General features: G+C 44.1%; 1 long non-coding RNA gene across 1 annotated transcript; it reads right to left on the bottom strand.

Moving 5' to 3' along the window:
• Positions 1-8,516: 8,516 nt before the first annotated feature.
• On the bottom strand, positions 8,517-13,336 carry LOC147996250 (uncharacterized). The gene is made up of 3 exons (XR_015671641.1): positions 12,990-13,336; positions 11,218-12,180; positions 8,517-8,635 (listed from the first exon to the last, which is right to left on the bottom strand). It is a non-coding gene; the product is annotated as an uncharacterized LOC147996250 (long non-coding RNA).
• Positions 13,337-13,914: the final 578 nt, after the last annotated feature.

Here is a 13,914-nt window from a genome sequence, read left to right as displayed (position 1 = left end):
TAGTCACATTTTCCAGCCTCCATAAGCTTATTGGCTACTGGGGGAGATACAGTTTTAGGGAATGTTAACACTGATCCCAGAACACGAATAATGCAGGCAACAAGCTCTGGGAGTATTGTGAGCTTGCCAAAGCTAAGAAGTAAAAGCTAGCCATGAGAAAGGCCAGGCAAGAGAAGAAGGTTTTCTGTCTCTCGCCATCCTTCCATCCACCCACACATACTCAGCACATTTGAATAGCATAGATAGGCCGTTCATGCCACACCCGGGGCACTTATGTCAGATGGAGATGTAACCTTTGGAGCTGGAAAGAGCTACAGCCTGAGTTAGGTCACTCAGGGTTAGCACCATGCTGTGAAATGGGAGACCCAGGTGATCTGCTCACATTGCAAAAGCAACTAAGAAAGGATCCAGAGCTTAGGAGACCTGAAACAGACTGATCAGAACCCAGGTTTTCACATACCAGTAAAAGAAAATAAAAACAAACAAACAAAAAAATGCACTAGAGAGATGGGCAGATTTATTCTGTTCATTAAAATTTTAAAACGCCATCGACTGCCACCATTATTTCAAGACAATTTTAAAAGTGACAAAAATAAAATAAAATAAAAATCCTTATCTCTAAATTTAAAAAGAAAGAATCCTTAGAGCTGAATGTATTCTTAGAGAAAACTACACCCATTGTTTCTATTTTTCTGCATTTTAATACAGTTCTCAGAAACCAGTGTAGTTCAAAGACCTGCATCTGGGAGGTATTGAGTTACAACATTTTAGAATTACAAAACTTCTCATAAATAACCATGTCTGGCTGCCCCTAACATGTTTGATTTCCTCATGTGATTTACTCGATTAACACATCCAGTTAGCTATAAGAACAATATTGTGGTTAGGCCACTTTGACACATGGACATCTTGACATGTAAAATGCAAAATTATAACCGAGGCCTTAGGGTAACAGCAGAAAATGCCAGCTACTCTAAAATACAAATAAAACGGAGAATTCCTTTGATGCCTTCAATTCTAACCCCAACATCCACCTCTATGTTACCCACTTAACCGACTGACGTTAAGCCAATCAAAGAGAACAAGTGACGCTATGTGTCCCAAGATGGGAGCCCCAGGGAAAGAGAGAACGTCAAAGGAGGAAGCAGGGAAACAGGGTAGAAATATCAACTTCCCATTTTGTTTTTAAAAAAAAATAAGAAAGAGCTGGGGATGGAACTCAGTTGGTAGAGAGTCGACCTAGCATTCACAAAGCCCTAGTATGGCACAAACTGGACGGACCGGTACATAACTGTAAAGCCAGCACTCAGAGTGGATGCAGATGGTCAAAAATCCAAGGCCATCCTCAGTTATGTGTCAAGTCTGAGGCCATCCTGAGCTACGTGAGACCCTGTCTCAAAAACAAATTTAAGTATGAGTTGGTAGATCAGTAAGCGTTGATGCTGCCTGAAAAAAAGAGACATATTCAGATTCCCAGTGTCCAAATGTGCTAAAATGTTCAGCGGGGTAGAATTCGGGGCAGTTATTAAAAGTTGTGACACCCTGAAGCATGTTTAGTCAACTGTGACCGATGGGCAACTGAATCAGATTTCTCCATGGAGTCTACAGAGGTCCCCACTGTGGCCACCTGGGCCTCACCAAAAGAATCTAATTCCTTTCCCCATCTGTGAAAGCTCTCGTGGATAGTCACACCTTCAGGTGTTTCTCCAGACAGGTTCAGTTCCTCGGAGACTTCCAAATGTGACACAGTTTCACATCCTCTTCCTGCCCAGGACACTGTCCCTCTGAGTAAGTTTTGACTTGTTATGTTGCTCTTCAAGCATGGCACCTAGACTGAATTTAAACACGACACTCCCATGAATCATCACCCTTTCCAATCTAGAAAACACGTTCTGGTCTCGGGTCCTATTAGCCCATGATGCTTTCTGATAACCATACCACTCAGCTGATGTAACAAGATAGTCAGCATGTAGACCGTATCTTGCGGCATCCAGCTTAGGGTTGTGAGGGGCCCCTAAGGGGCTGTCTGAATGGAAAGGGGTGTGGTATTTATGATTTCTGGTAACAAGGCTAGAACGAGACACATGAAGTTCAAACGGAAGTGCCTCCAAACAATGTACCCTCCAGGTATAAGCAGGCTGGCCTTCAACAAATGGACCGCTCTTGACTCCCTTCTGCTCCAGCCAAAATCTCTATGGCATAGGTCTTGCTTAAATCAACAGGAAACCAAGCAACCCTCAAGGGATGATGGAGGGTCCCACACCTCCTGTCCTGACATGTCCTTGCAGTTACTGTCTGGGGACAACTTACAGGTGTCTCAACTCCTTTCAGAATGACAAACAGACCTGGGAACAGGAGGGAGATCTGACATAGTGATGCTGGATGCTTGAATAGGCAGGAATAATAATAATAATTTGGAGAACCCCACCCCCGAAGGAAAGAAGTCCGTAGGAGAGGCATCATTTGTCACTTTTATTCACTTTCCCACATCGTCAAATTCTTCCCTCTACCGTGAAAGAAAAGTTTCACTGGTTCAATCCTTACTTCCAATGCTGTATGTAAAATATTTCATAGTGAGACAGTCTCCAGGACATTAGAACCATGAAATGTTTGTGTATATACATGAAATAATACAGCCCCATAGCAAAACATCTCAGAGTGAACATATTTTGATTAAGCTGTTTATTGTTCACAGATATGTGGCCATGAACCCCCTCCTCTCTCTCTCTCTCTCTCTCTCTCTCTCTCTCTCTCTCTCTCTCTCTCTCACACACACACACACACACACACACACACACACAGATGCACACACACACACACACACACACACACACACACACACACACACACACACACACACAAAACCAGCTGTGAAATCACCTCAGGATATATTTTCTGTAGAACCAGGCTCGTCCAGCGCTCTTCCTGGTTAGTGTGAGCAGCTCTCGGGTGACAGTGATTCATGATACTCCTCATTTAGAACTAAACAACTCTTCTGAGGGCCCCAGGAGGACACAGTTCATTCACTATCAAAATAGATCTGAGCCGTCCAACCATTTATCTTCCTTCCTTTTGCCCCCATTAATTCTGGGGTCTGCCAGAAGCCATCCTGCCTAATTCTCTTTATTACTGTTAACATTAATAAAGATGGTGGGGTAATGAGAAGAAAATGTGTTTCAGTGCAGGGGAGACCATCCCCCCACTGCAGAACACAATTCCAGCATTAAGATTTCATTAGCATTAATGTGAATTCTGCCAGTGAAAGATTTGTAAGTGGAGACAAGATTCTGCTGAGACACACATTGTTTTCCTCTCATTAGATGGACACGTTCAAGAATATTAAAAATACAACACAAATTAGGCATGTCATGAGACTACAGAGCACTGCTCCCACAGAAATGTCAGAAATGTCAAGTTGGCTGCAGAGAAATGGTTTGTGGCAGGGCAGGTTCCCACCCTGCATGGCAACGATTTGCATTTTGGCTCTCCATAGGGATTTCTTTATAGTTGGACAGGCTTAACAAGGACCTTGCCCAGACACCCTAACCTGAAGGAAACCAGATGGCCTGAAACAGTCCTGTTCCCCAGAGTAACCACCAGGAAAGAGGAGATATGTCCAGGAGCCCTTCCAGACCCAACCTCAAGAAAGAGCACCTGCACTTACCAGGGCTTCTCTGAGCTTCTGGGACAAAAACACCCGCCCAGGAGGCTGGGACCAGGACCCTGTGAGTCCACCGGGACTCTACAGTGGGAGCATGGACTTTTCAAAGAATCTTTAGCTTTGACCAAAGATTGGCCAGGTAAATGATGCTCTCCAAAATGACGTGTTAGCCTCAGAAAAGGAAGTCAGTAGATGCCTGCTCACAGAGTGTGGCCGAGCACACAGCAGTATGTTACAGCCATCTTCACTTTCTCCTGACTGAACCACTGTGCATCTCCTAACGTACGTGAGAGTGAAGGGCAGGTTCTTTAATATAATTAGTGATGGCAAAGCCTGAATGGTGTGGTCAACCCCTCCACTGATGGCATCAAACTTGGTTTGCCATGCACAGCAAGGTCTCGTGTGACTCGTGATAGCACAGGTTTGTGTATGCCACACATGTGAATGTGCACATGCAGAAACTGAATAAGAAAGATGTTTTTGCTCATATTCTCTTGGTCTTTGGGAGGACAGAGAAGCATGAGATCGAAGTGAATTGAACATGAGAGTCCCTGATCTGACTTCTCTCCATACTCAAGGCTGCGTCCATGCATGTTCTATACCTTTCTATGACAAAAATGGTTACTTGTAAGGACAACAACAATAGTCTCTGCCTTGGTGCTGATAAGGGTGCTCACTGGTCAGAATCTCCATATCACTTGCATCTCTAGGTCTTATACTAGCCACAGAATTCCTCTGCCCCTCACTGGGAATCCTAGAAAGCTGGAAGAAAAAATTGAATGGATTGAGACCCCCTTCCTTAAGTAAATAATTCTTTAACAAAAAGCATAAAAGAGAACCTTATTCAACCGCAATTGACCACATTTGAGTGCTTAGAGAATTCTAAATAGACCATACCAGAAAATATCAAAACAGTTATATTACCCCAATGGACACATGCCTTTAAATAAAAGTCTATTCCTTTGCTGCTTAACGGTATTAAAATGAGAATTTTTTATATACCCTTCCTCCTTATAAAAAGCTGGTACAAGTAGAATAAAGAACTCAGCTTCAGCTCTATTTTTGCAAAATAAGGTAGATGGAAACCAACACCAGCACACAGTCACTACCACCGTCTTACTCTCTGTCTTAGCTACCATTTCACTGCTGTGAAGAGACACCATGACCATGTCAACTCTTATAAAGGAAAATACTTCACTGGGGCTGAGTTACAGTTGAGAGGCTCAGTCCATTATCATAATGGTGGGGAAGCATGGCAGCATGCAGACAGACACGGTGCTGGGGAGGTTCCCTGAGAGTTCTACATCTGGATCTGAAGGCAGCAGGAAATGACAGTGACAACACTGGCCAGTTTTGAGCATCTGAGACCTCAAGGCCCACCCCCTAGTGACAGACTTTCTCTAACAAGGCAACACCTCTTAATAGGTTCATTCCCTATTGGTATATTGGGGCCAATTTTACTCAAACCCCCACACCCCCCTTTCCACATCCCCCAATGTACCACAACCACCACCACCATCCCCTGTGCTGGGAGAGTTGTACCCACAAGACAGCTCTGTGTTGTGACTGTATCTGGATAGGCAAAGCAAAGATAGCATTTAAAGTAGTTATCTAAATAATCTCCAGTTCAGAGGCCATTAAAGCATTTCCCCACAATTCTAGCTTAGTATGAAGACAGGCAACATAAGCCAAAAACAAATTAATTGATTTTATAAATATGTAGATGTAGATGTATGCATTTAACTAATGTATATACATATATTTAATTAATGTATTCATACATAGGTATAGATGCTAATTCATGATCTTACAATGATTTTTTTTAATGAGATTAGCAGTTTAGTCAGTCTCTATAAGGCAAGACGGAGCATAAGATTTGAGATGTCATGGCTCAGAGCTCACTGTGATAATCGCCACAGAGAATGTGGATTTCCTAGCACTTGGTTCCTCTTCCCCACTGAGACACTTAACTGTACCCACTGGATACAGCACAGCTCCGGTGGTACTGGCAAAGAAGAAAATGCCCAAAGACTGGAACCAGGAATGGGTTCTCACCCTCCACAAACACTCACCCCTGAGTGCCAGTAAAGGAAGCAGTCAAAGGCCATAGGCAGGCACCCCAGGGACAGCAAGACCTTGCCTGCATGGGGAAATGTTAGTTGCTTTGTTCTAGGTCAGTAATCACCATTCTTCAGCTGCAAGATATGTTCCCATCTAACTGCAGCTGCTGGAGCCCCCCAGTTCTCCCTTCTAAAATGTATTTCATCTCTTTTTTTCAGGGAAGCAGCAAGTGATGCTTTCCTTATTCTACGGAAAATGCAGATATGGCTTGAGCATGGCTGGATTCAGCGGCTATGATGGGTCTCAGGAATGACTTCCAAGGACCTTTGAGCAGCTGAAACCTTTAACTAGCTATTAAGCCATTAGCCATGATGAGCGAAAGAGAGAAATATGAGATACTCTGTGGTTCACACAAGCTTGCAAGAGAGTAAGAGTGTAAGAGAGTAATCTCAGTAAGAAAAATTATTGTGGACAAGAACTTTAGCTTAGTGTTATAATCATTGCCTAGTATTCAGAGATGCCAAGTCTGACCTCTGGTACTGTCAAAGACGTGAAAAGAGGAGAGTAAGAATAAGTTGAAAGAAAAGCAGCTCTTGTCACATGAGCTCAGAATGCATACAGACCAAGTAGCTCAGGACTTACTGGTCATCTGACAGACACTACCTCAGCAGTACAATTAAGAAACATGGCAAAGGTCACCCAGCAATAAATACCAGAGCTGTGAGTCCAACTCTGCTGTGCTCCAAAGTGCACGTGCCTCTGCTACCCCACTCTGCTTGACACTTTCCTGATGCTTCTCAGGGACTGTAACAGGACCCATCCACTACATACACAAAACTCAAGACAGCAAAGAGGCTGGGAGGATATAGAAGGTTGTTTCTCCTACACACACAGTCAGAAAGGAATATTGGGGTGAGGTATTTCCTCCACCTCCTTCCTATCCCCCAGCTCCTAAACCCACCCCACCACGATTCAAGAGCCTAGGAGCTTCCTTCTGCCCTGGATTCTATCCCCTCAACCCAGAGCCCCATGCCCACTTTTTAAACAAAAATAGAGGTGGGGACAAGGGCAGAGTTCAATAGTAGGAAAGCCCTTGCCTACCAAGTGAGAGATCTTGGGTTCAAGTCCTAGCACACCCAAATAAATAAGTAGAAGGGAAAAACAGGGACTCACGTGTAGGTAGGATTTTAAAAAAGCCACATATGGTCTCCCTTTGCCTACAGTACATGTCCTCTTTGGAGAAATACACTCTGTGTCTGAAGAAAAGGGAGATAGATGGCTTGGTGAAGTGGTGAGCAGTTAACAAATATTTGTTGCACCAGCTAAAATAACAGTGTAAGAGCTCAAGAGCACATCTCCAATAAAACCTTGTGACAGGAATTGATGAGAACTTTAAGCTAGCAGGAAATACTTTTAAGGCAGGCACTAGGATCAATAAGTATTATGAAACAGTCCAAGGGAGATGTTAATTAACTGGATATTTTTCTAGTGGTGAATATTCTTTGATGTATGGCAGTGGAGGTGGTCGGGAAAATCAACAGGCTCTAAGGTAACATGGAGGGTCAGGGTTATGCTATCCATAAGAAAATGTGTCAGGCCTCGGCAGCCATCTTCCAGTTGACTCACCAAAATGACGAACATGAAGGGAAAGAGGAGAGGCACTCGGTCTATGTTCTCTAGGCCTTTTAGGAAACATGGAGTTGTTCCTTTGACCACATACATGGGAATCCACAAGAAGTGTGATGTTGTAGACATCAAGGGAATGGGCACTTTCAAAAAGGAATGCCCCATAAGTGTTACCACAGCAAAACCGGAAGAGTCTACAACGTCACTCAGCATGCAGTGGGCATCATTGTAAACAAGCAGTTAAGGGCAAGATTCTGGCCAAGAGGATCAATGCGTGGATCGAGCACATCAAGCACTTGAAGAGCAGAGACAGCTTCCTGAAGCGGGTGAAGGAGAGCGATCAGAAGAAAGAGGAAGCCAAAGAGAAGGGTGCCTGAGTTCAGCTGAAGCGCCAGCCTGTGACACCCGGAGAAGCCCACTTTGTGAGGACTAACGGGAAGGAGCCTGAGCTGCTGGAGCCCATTCCAAAGGGATTCATGGCCTAATGGACACAAAGGAAATAAAGGACCTGGACTGCAAGTGTTTTTCCTGAAAGAAAGAAACAAAGGAAGGAAGGAAGGAAGGGAGGGAGGGAGGGAGGGAGGGAGGGAGGGAGGGAGGGAGGGAGGGAGGGAGGAAGGAAATGTGTTTTCCCATGTAGATGCTTCTTGTTTGTTCTGGTACTGTTTGAATTTTCTGGTAATAGAGCCTGGGACCTTCCCATGCTGCCAATGAGCTGCACCCCTAACCCAGACCCTGGTGTTTTAACAACAACAAAAATGTGTTCCCCTAAGTCCAAAAGCCAAGTGTCCCGTGGCCTAAGCAAATACTAGTTCTTTAATTTCACTTGTGGCCAAGTAGTTGTCTCCATAGGTGTGAAGCTAATTGTGAGCATGTGAGAACCTATTCGCTTATGTCCATACCTTTATGGCCCATGATGCCTCTCACCACCGTCTACAGCAAAAAGAGGGGTCAGGATAAAAGATCTAACAGTGACAGTGGCAGTGTCTTGAGAATTTTTCTTCATGCACCAGGCAGATGTAACCAAGAAGTAGCAAACTACTTCCCCTCCAGGCCTGAGCCCAGAGGCTACTCTTCATCTTTGTTAAAAACGTTCAAATGCACATGCTCTGAGGATCTTGAGGAGCTGGCTCAATCCTTACTTCCTACAAGATGAAAGAGAGTGCTTCAGGGAGAGAAATCAGATTTTATTTTTCTGGCATATTAGATGTGGCTCAGGAAGATGTCTCTTCTTTTGTTAGGGGTCCTTCTTCGTACCACCCAGATTTTAGCTTTCTTCTTGGCTGTCTGCAGAAATTAAGAAGATAAACAGAGTTTAGCATAAAGCCTGGGCATGTTCCAACTGCTTATTTCAACTCCACAAATACTAAACATCATTATTCAAAGGAAAACGCAAACAGTATTATTTGAAAGGAAATAGGAGCAGAACTGAGAATTCAGGATGGTGTCCCTGTATAGACGGTCCCATTCTTTCTGAGAAAGCAAATAGACTCAAACAGAGCAGAAACTAGGAAAGTACTTGTTGCATAAATGAATGAATATTCAAGCCCTATTGCCACGATGTATACTTAAAAAAGGCCCAGCCTTTGGGAAAAATGAAAAAGCATATCAAAGTTGCTCGACTGTTGACTAATTTTCTTTAATGAGTAGAGTTAACTCCAACAGAGGGACGGGTATAGTCTTTCATATAAGAACAACATTTTTATCCAGCCCTCTTAGCTCAACGATCACTCCAGGACAAATTCCTAATTTCTGCCCAAGAAAAGGGGAGATGGAGGAAAGGTAGGAAGGAAGGAGAGAGATAGAAAATGAAAAGGAGGGGAAAGAGAAAGGGAAAGAGAGGGAGAGGAGGTGGGAGAGGAGGTGGGAGAGGGGGTGGGAGAGGAGGGATAGGCAGTAAAGACCTCAGGTGAAGGAAGTGAGAGTCCAAGGTAAAATAGCCTGCCTACACCAAGTTTTACCAAAGAGTGCTCAAGGAACCTGAGTACCCAGGTATCTGTAAAAGAAAAGCCAGTGGCCCATTAAGTTTGGGATCAGTACATATTTTATTTTTCTCTCAGAGGTTCAGGAGCAATTAGACATATTTACAACTCTGGAAAGACAATTTTAAAAGAACTTTCTTATAACTATCTAACATAGCTTTCTACAAATCCACTTAGCCAAAGAAAACTTTCGTGCATATAATACATATTAATATTTCTTTAAAGCAGTGGCTCTCAACCTTTCTAATGCTGCAACCCTTTGATACAATTCCTCATGCTGTGATGACCCCAAGTCATAAAAGTCTTTCTGTTGCTATTTCCTAACTATAATCTGTTGCTGTTATGAACCATAATATAAATATTTTATACCAAAGCGGCCATGGCCCATAGGTGAGAACTACTCTTTTAAAGGGTATTCCATGAGAAAGACTCAGGTTAACATTCCCCTTGATGCACAAAGCTGAATCTCGCCAGGCATAAAGATGTGGAGAGAATTGCACAACTGGGAGAGACCAAGGGACCTAAAGGGTGATGCATGGCCTGAGAGGTCCCCATCAAGACAACAGAGAGAGCAAAGGCAAGCCTGGTGTCGGACCATGAACACACAATTGGTACCAGAGCCAGCTCGCTGATTTCCCGCAGCCAGCGCTCAGAGGTGAGCCAAGTTATAGACCTTGGCTTCCCAGGTCTTCACCTCCGGAGCTTCCAACACTAATTGCCCACTCCTATAGGTGACTACTCCTATAATTGCAGTCCCAAGGATATTCTGTAGATGTTTCATTAAATGTATGTGTTAGTGGAAGAGCTCTCAGGCCACTGCCTGAAGAGGGAGCCAACTGGGGGAGCGGGAGAAACTTGAGCTGGGAGTCATGTCGTCTTACTGATGGAAGTGTGGCAGTGGGGTTAACTCAGAGACCCTCCTTTCCTTCATCTGGAGGGTGAGGAAGATCCACGAACACTGAGTCTATCACCACACAGAAATTCTAGAACATTCCAAGAATTATACATTGGCTTACAAGACCTTGAAGACCCTGAGACAAAAAAAAAAAAAAAAAAAATCTGAACATCTCCAAGGCTACTCGGTAATTAGGAAAAGAACAGAAATTTAAATATCCTGGCTATCTATCCACCTCTAAAACTCTCTACCCCCAGGCTCAGCACCTCTGATATTCTACATGCTTCAAGGGTGACTGTAAGCCTGGGGAGTTTTCACTGATAAGCATGGATGAGAGCAATAGTAACATGAGTTTTCTATTGAAAGTTTTAGAAAATGTCCTCAAAGGTACAAATAAAGGAAAACATCTACATATTCTTTAATTTTGAGCTTTGTCTATTTTTTTTTCTTTTAAGGATAAATACGTACTTAAGAGACAATCGTCTCAAAGAGTCCTGAATTATCTCAAGCATATGAACGCCATTAGAAGGCTTTCAGACTTCTATTCGAAGTAAGCACGAATACACCGGGATCAAAAGTCGTTTCAAAATTCATCCTAAATTCACTACCTTTTGTAATACAGCTAAGTCGCCATGTAATTCGTGAAATCCATTTGTCTTCTGATACATTCTGCTATAAAATTATACCAGAAACAATGGGAAATAAAACATGACTGGCCCGCAATACACGAAAGGTCAGTCCAGAAGGAGGAACAAACACAGGAGCTGACTGGAACTGTTGGTCAGCTGACTCATGACTGCCTTGGACAGCCAGGATCTCTGAAAGCCAAATTACCAGGTAAATCTCTCAAAGCTAAATACACTCTACCAGGTAAATCCCCCTGACCACATGGCCAGACCTTCTCCAGGGCAAGAAACCACGCCGAGTAGACAGAGATTCCCAACTTCAGCACTAGTGTGATGTCAGTCAGCAGTCCATTACGGAACAAATACCTCAGATGCTCGGTAAAAAGAGATGATCTGTGCCGGTTCGTGCTTTTAGAAGTTTCAGTCTGTGTGACTGGTTGCTGCTGTAGCTTTGAACATGGGGCAATGCATCATGGTAGAAATGCAACTCAAGTCAAGGAAGTAAAAGAGAGGAAGAGGAAAAGACCACGCCCACACAGCCCCATTCACCGGCTTGCTCTCAAAGTCCAAAAACCTTCCTTGAGGCTCTATCTCCAGAAAGTTCTACTACTTCCCAGAGCAATCCTTAGCACAGAAACCTTGGGAAACACTGAACATTCGAGGTATAGCAAGTATTTTTACCCTGAAATTTTACTTTCAACACGTTTTCTCACTTACTAATAAACCTTAGGGTTTATGAGTGAAACGTTCAGTGTGTTTTAGTGTCTCTGTGAGTGAGCTGCTGCCTATGGACGGGAACAGAACCCCAGGGCTTCGGGCATGTTGCGCGTGGGCTCTGCTCACCGAGCTACATCCTCAGCCCTGGAAATGTGTTCTTTTGACCGCATTAGTGCCAGTGCTTTGCCTTGTCTCACAAAGTGGGGCTAACACGCACCGGTGCCCCCTGTTCTTCAGTCTGCAAATGGTTTCTTGCAGATCTAGCCTGACCTCCTCCTCCAAGTCATTGTCATTGTGTAGTACGCCAGTTGCTGCTTGGGAATGTAGTTCCTTCCCTCACCCCCAAAATTATACCTTTATTTCATCTCTTCATGCGTGAACAGTTTTTCTTTTTTGTTATCGGTGTTCACTAGATGCAAAAAAAAAAAAGTATGTTCTTGGTGCTTTTTTTTCTTTTCTTAAAAAAAAACAATCCAATTATTCTAAATGCCTTTGGACCTTCTGCACCTCGATTTCCAAAGATTCCCTGTGAGTTCAGGTAAGGTCTATTCTCTTAGCACTCGTTTGCTACAATCCACAGTTAAATGTTCCAGCGCTCATGTCAATCATCCCCTAAAAGAAAAACACAAACAGGTTTTTGTTTCTATACATTGATGAGCTAAGATCTCCCTTATGCATTCTGGGCTTAATGGTGTCCATAGTTTGATGCTTTAATGAATGTTTAGATGGGATTAACCTAAGAAGGTTACAGTTTTCGAGATCTGATAAATAAAAAAATATGATGAATACGTTTCTACTTTAGGTATACTCCTCTCTTGTTCCATCAAATATGGAGCCAGGCCAAAATGAGGCATGCCTCAACAAAGCTCTTAGTTATTAGACAGCAGCTTCGTGACACTATGTTTGCTGTGCCCGACAGAACGCACTCTACCCTTGTTTACACCACGGTCTCCAGAACAGTGACAAGGGGCACATGACCTCCACGGCAGGCTCAGAAGGCTGCTTTCATTTTCAGAGAGGAAGCAATCATAGTGCACAGAGTCCTGTGCACTGCGGTGCTTAGCCAGTGTCCCTGATAAGGACTTTGAAAAACCCTTGAGGAGAAAGAAAGATCTTGGCAGATAAGTAAAACTAAGAGGAAATGGGCAGTCGAGACAAGATGTGACGATGGCGCGCCAGCGTCCCCACCTGTAAAAATGGGGCAGCTAACGCTTCTAAGACTCTGTGCCACTCACATGGACCAACTCCTCTGAAAGACCCACTATTTGGAGGCAGGCCAGATGGCTCAGTGGGTACAGGGATGTGCCACCAGGCCTGACCACCTGAGTTCAGTCCCCACAGTTCACACGGTAGAAAAGAAACCGAATGGACTCCTGCGAGCTGCGCTCCGCTCTAGTGATAAGACACTGGCTGAAACCAACCTGGCCGGGAAAGGGTGTGCGCGGCTAACTCTGATCACACTCCATCATCAAGGGAAATCAAGGCAGGAACCTGCAGGCAGAAACTGGAGCCGAGGCCATAGAGAACTGCTTGCTTACTGGCGTGCTTCCACAGACCGCTCCACTCACTCCCTTACTCCCCTACGGTAGGTGGCACCGCCCACAGTGGTCCGGGCTCTCCCACATCAATTGCTAATCGAGAAAAGGCCCCATAGGCATACCCACAGGCCAATCTGATGGCCGTAATTCCTCAGCTGAGGCTCCCTCTTCTCAGGTGACTTCAGTTTGTGTCAAGTTGACAAAAAACAACCAGCACATCCTCTGACTGTGTGGCATACACAGGCGCATGCTCTCTCTCTCTCTCTCTCTCTCTCTCTCTCTCTCTCTCTCTCTCTCTCTCTCTGTGTGTGTGTGTGTGTCTCACAAGGAAAGGAAACAATGTATTCTTTTTATTCCTAGTGAACAAAAGAAAGTGCAGCTCCGACGTTTCTATAACAACCTTGCCATTTGGCTAAAAGACAACTTTCCTATTTTTGCTTCTATTTTATTGAGATAGGGTTTTGTGTAACTCAGGCTAGCTTCAAACTGTGCAGTTGAGAATGGCCTTGACCTCCCGATCTCCTTGCTTTGCCTCCAAGTGCTATGATTGCAGGCAAGTACCACAAATTCTAGCGCCCTTGGATCTTATTTTCATTTGATATATGTGTATGCTTGTACACCATGGGATGTAGTGCCTTAGGAGGTCAAAAGAGGACATTGGATCGCCTAGAACTGAAGTTACAGAGGGTTACTGAGTGTGGGTGCTGGGAATCAAACCCAGGACCTCTGAAAAAGAGACTAGTGCTCTTAACCTATGTGCCATTTCTCCAGTCCCTCATTGACTCTCAAAACCGTCCTGTAAGAAAAG

This window comes from Rattus norvegicus, chromosome 2 (assembly GCF_021556685.1).
Source record: "Rattus norvegicus strain SHRSP/BbbUtx chromosome 2, alternate assembly SHRSP_T2T, whole genome shotgun sequence".
In the NCBI taxonomy this organism is placed as follows: Eukaryota; Metazoa; Chordata; class Mammalia; order Rodentia; family Muridae; genus Rattus; species Rattus norvegicus.
Note: the sequence above shows the minus strand (reverse complement) of the source record. Positions and strands in the feature narration are given on the sequence as shown.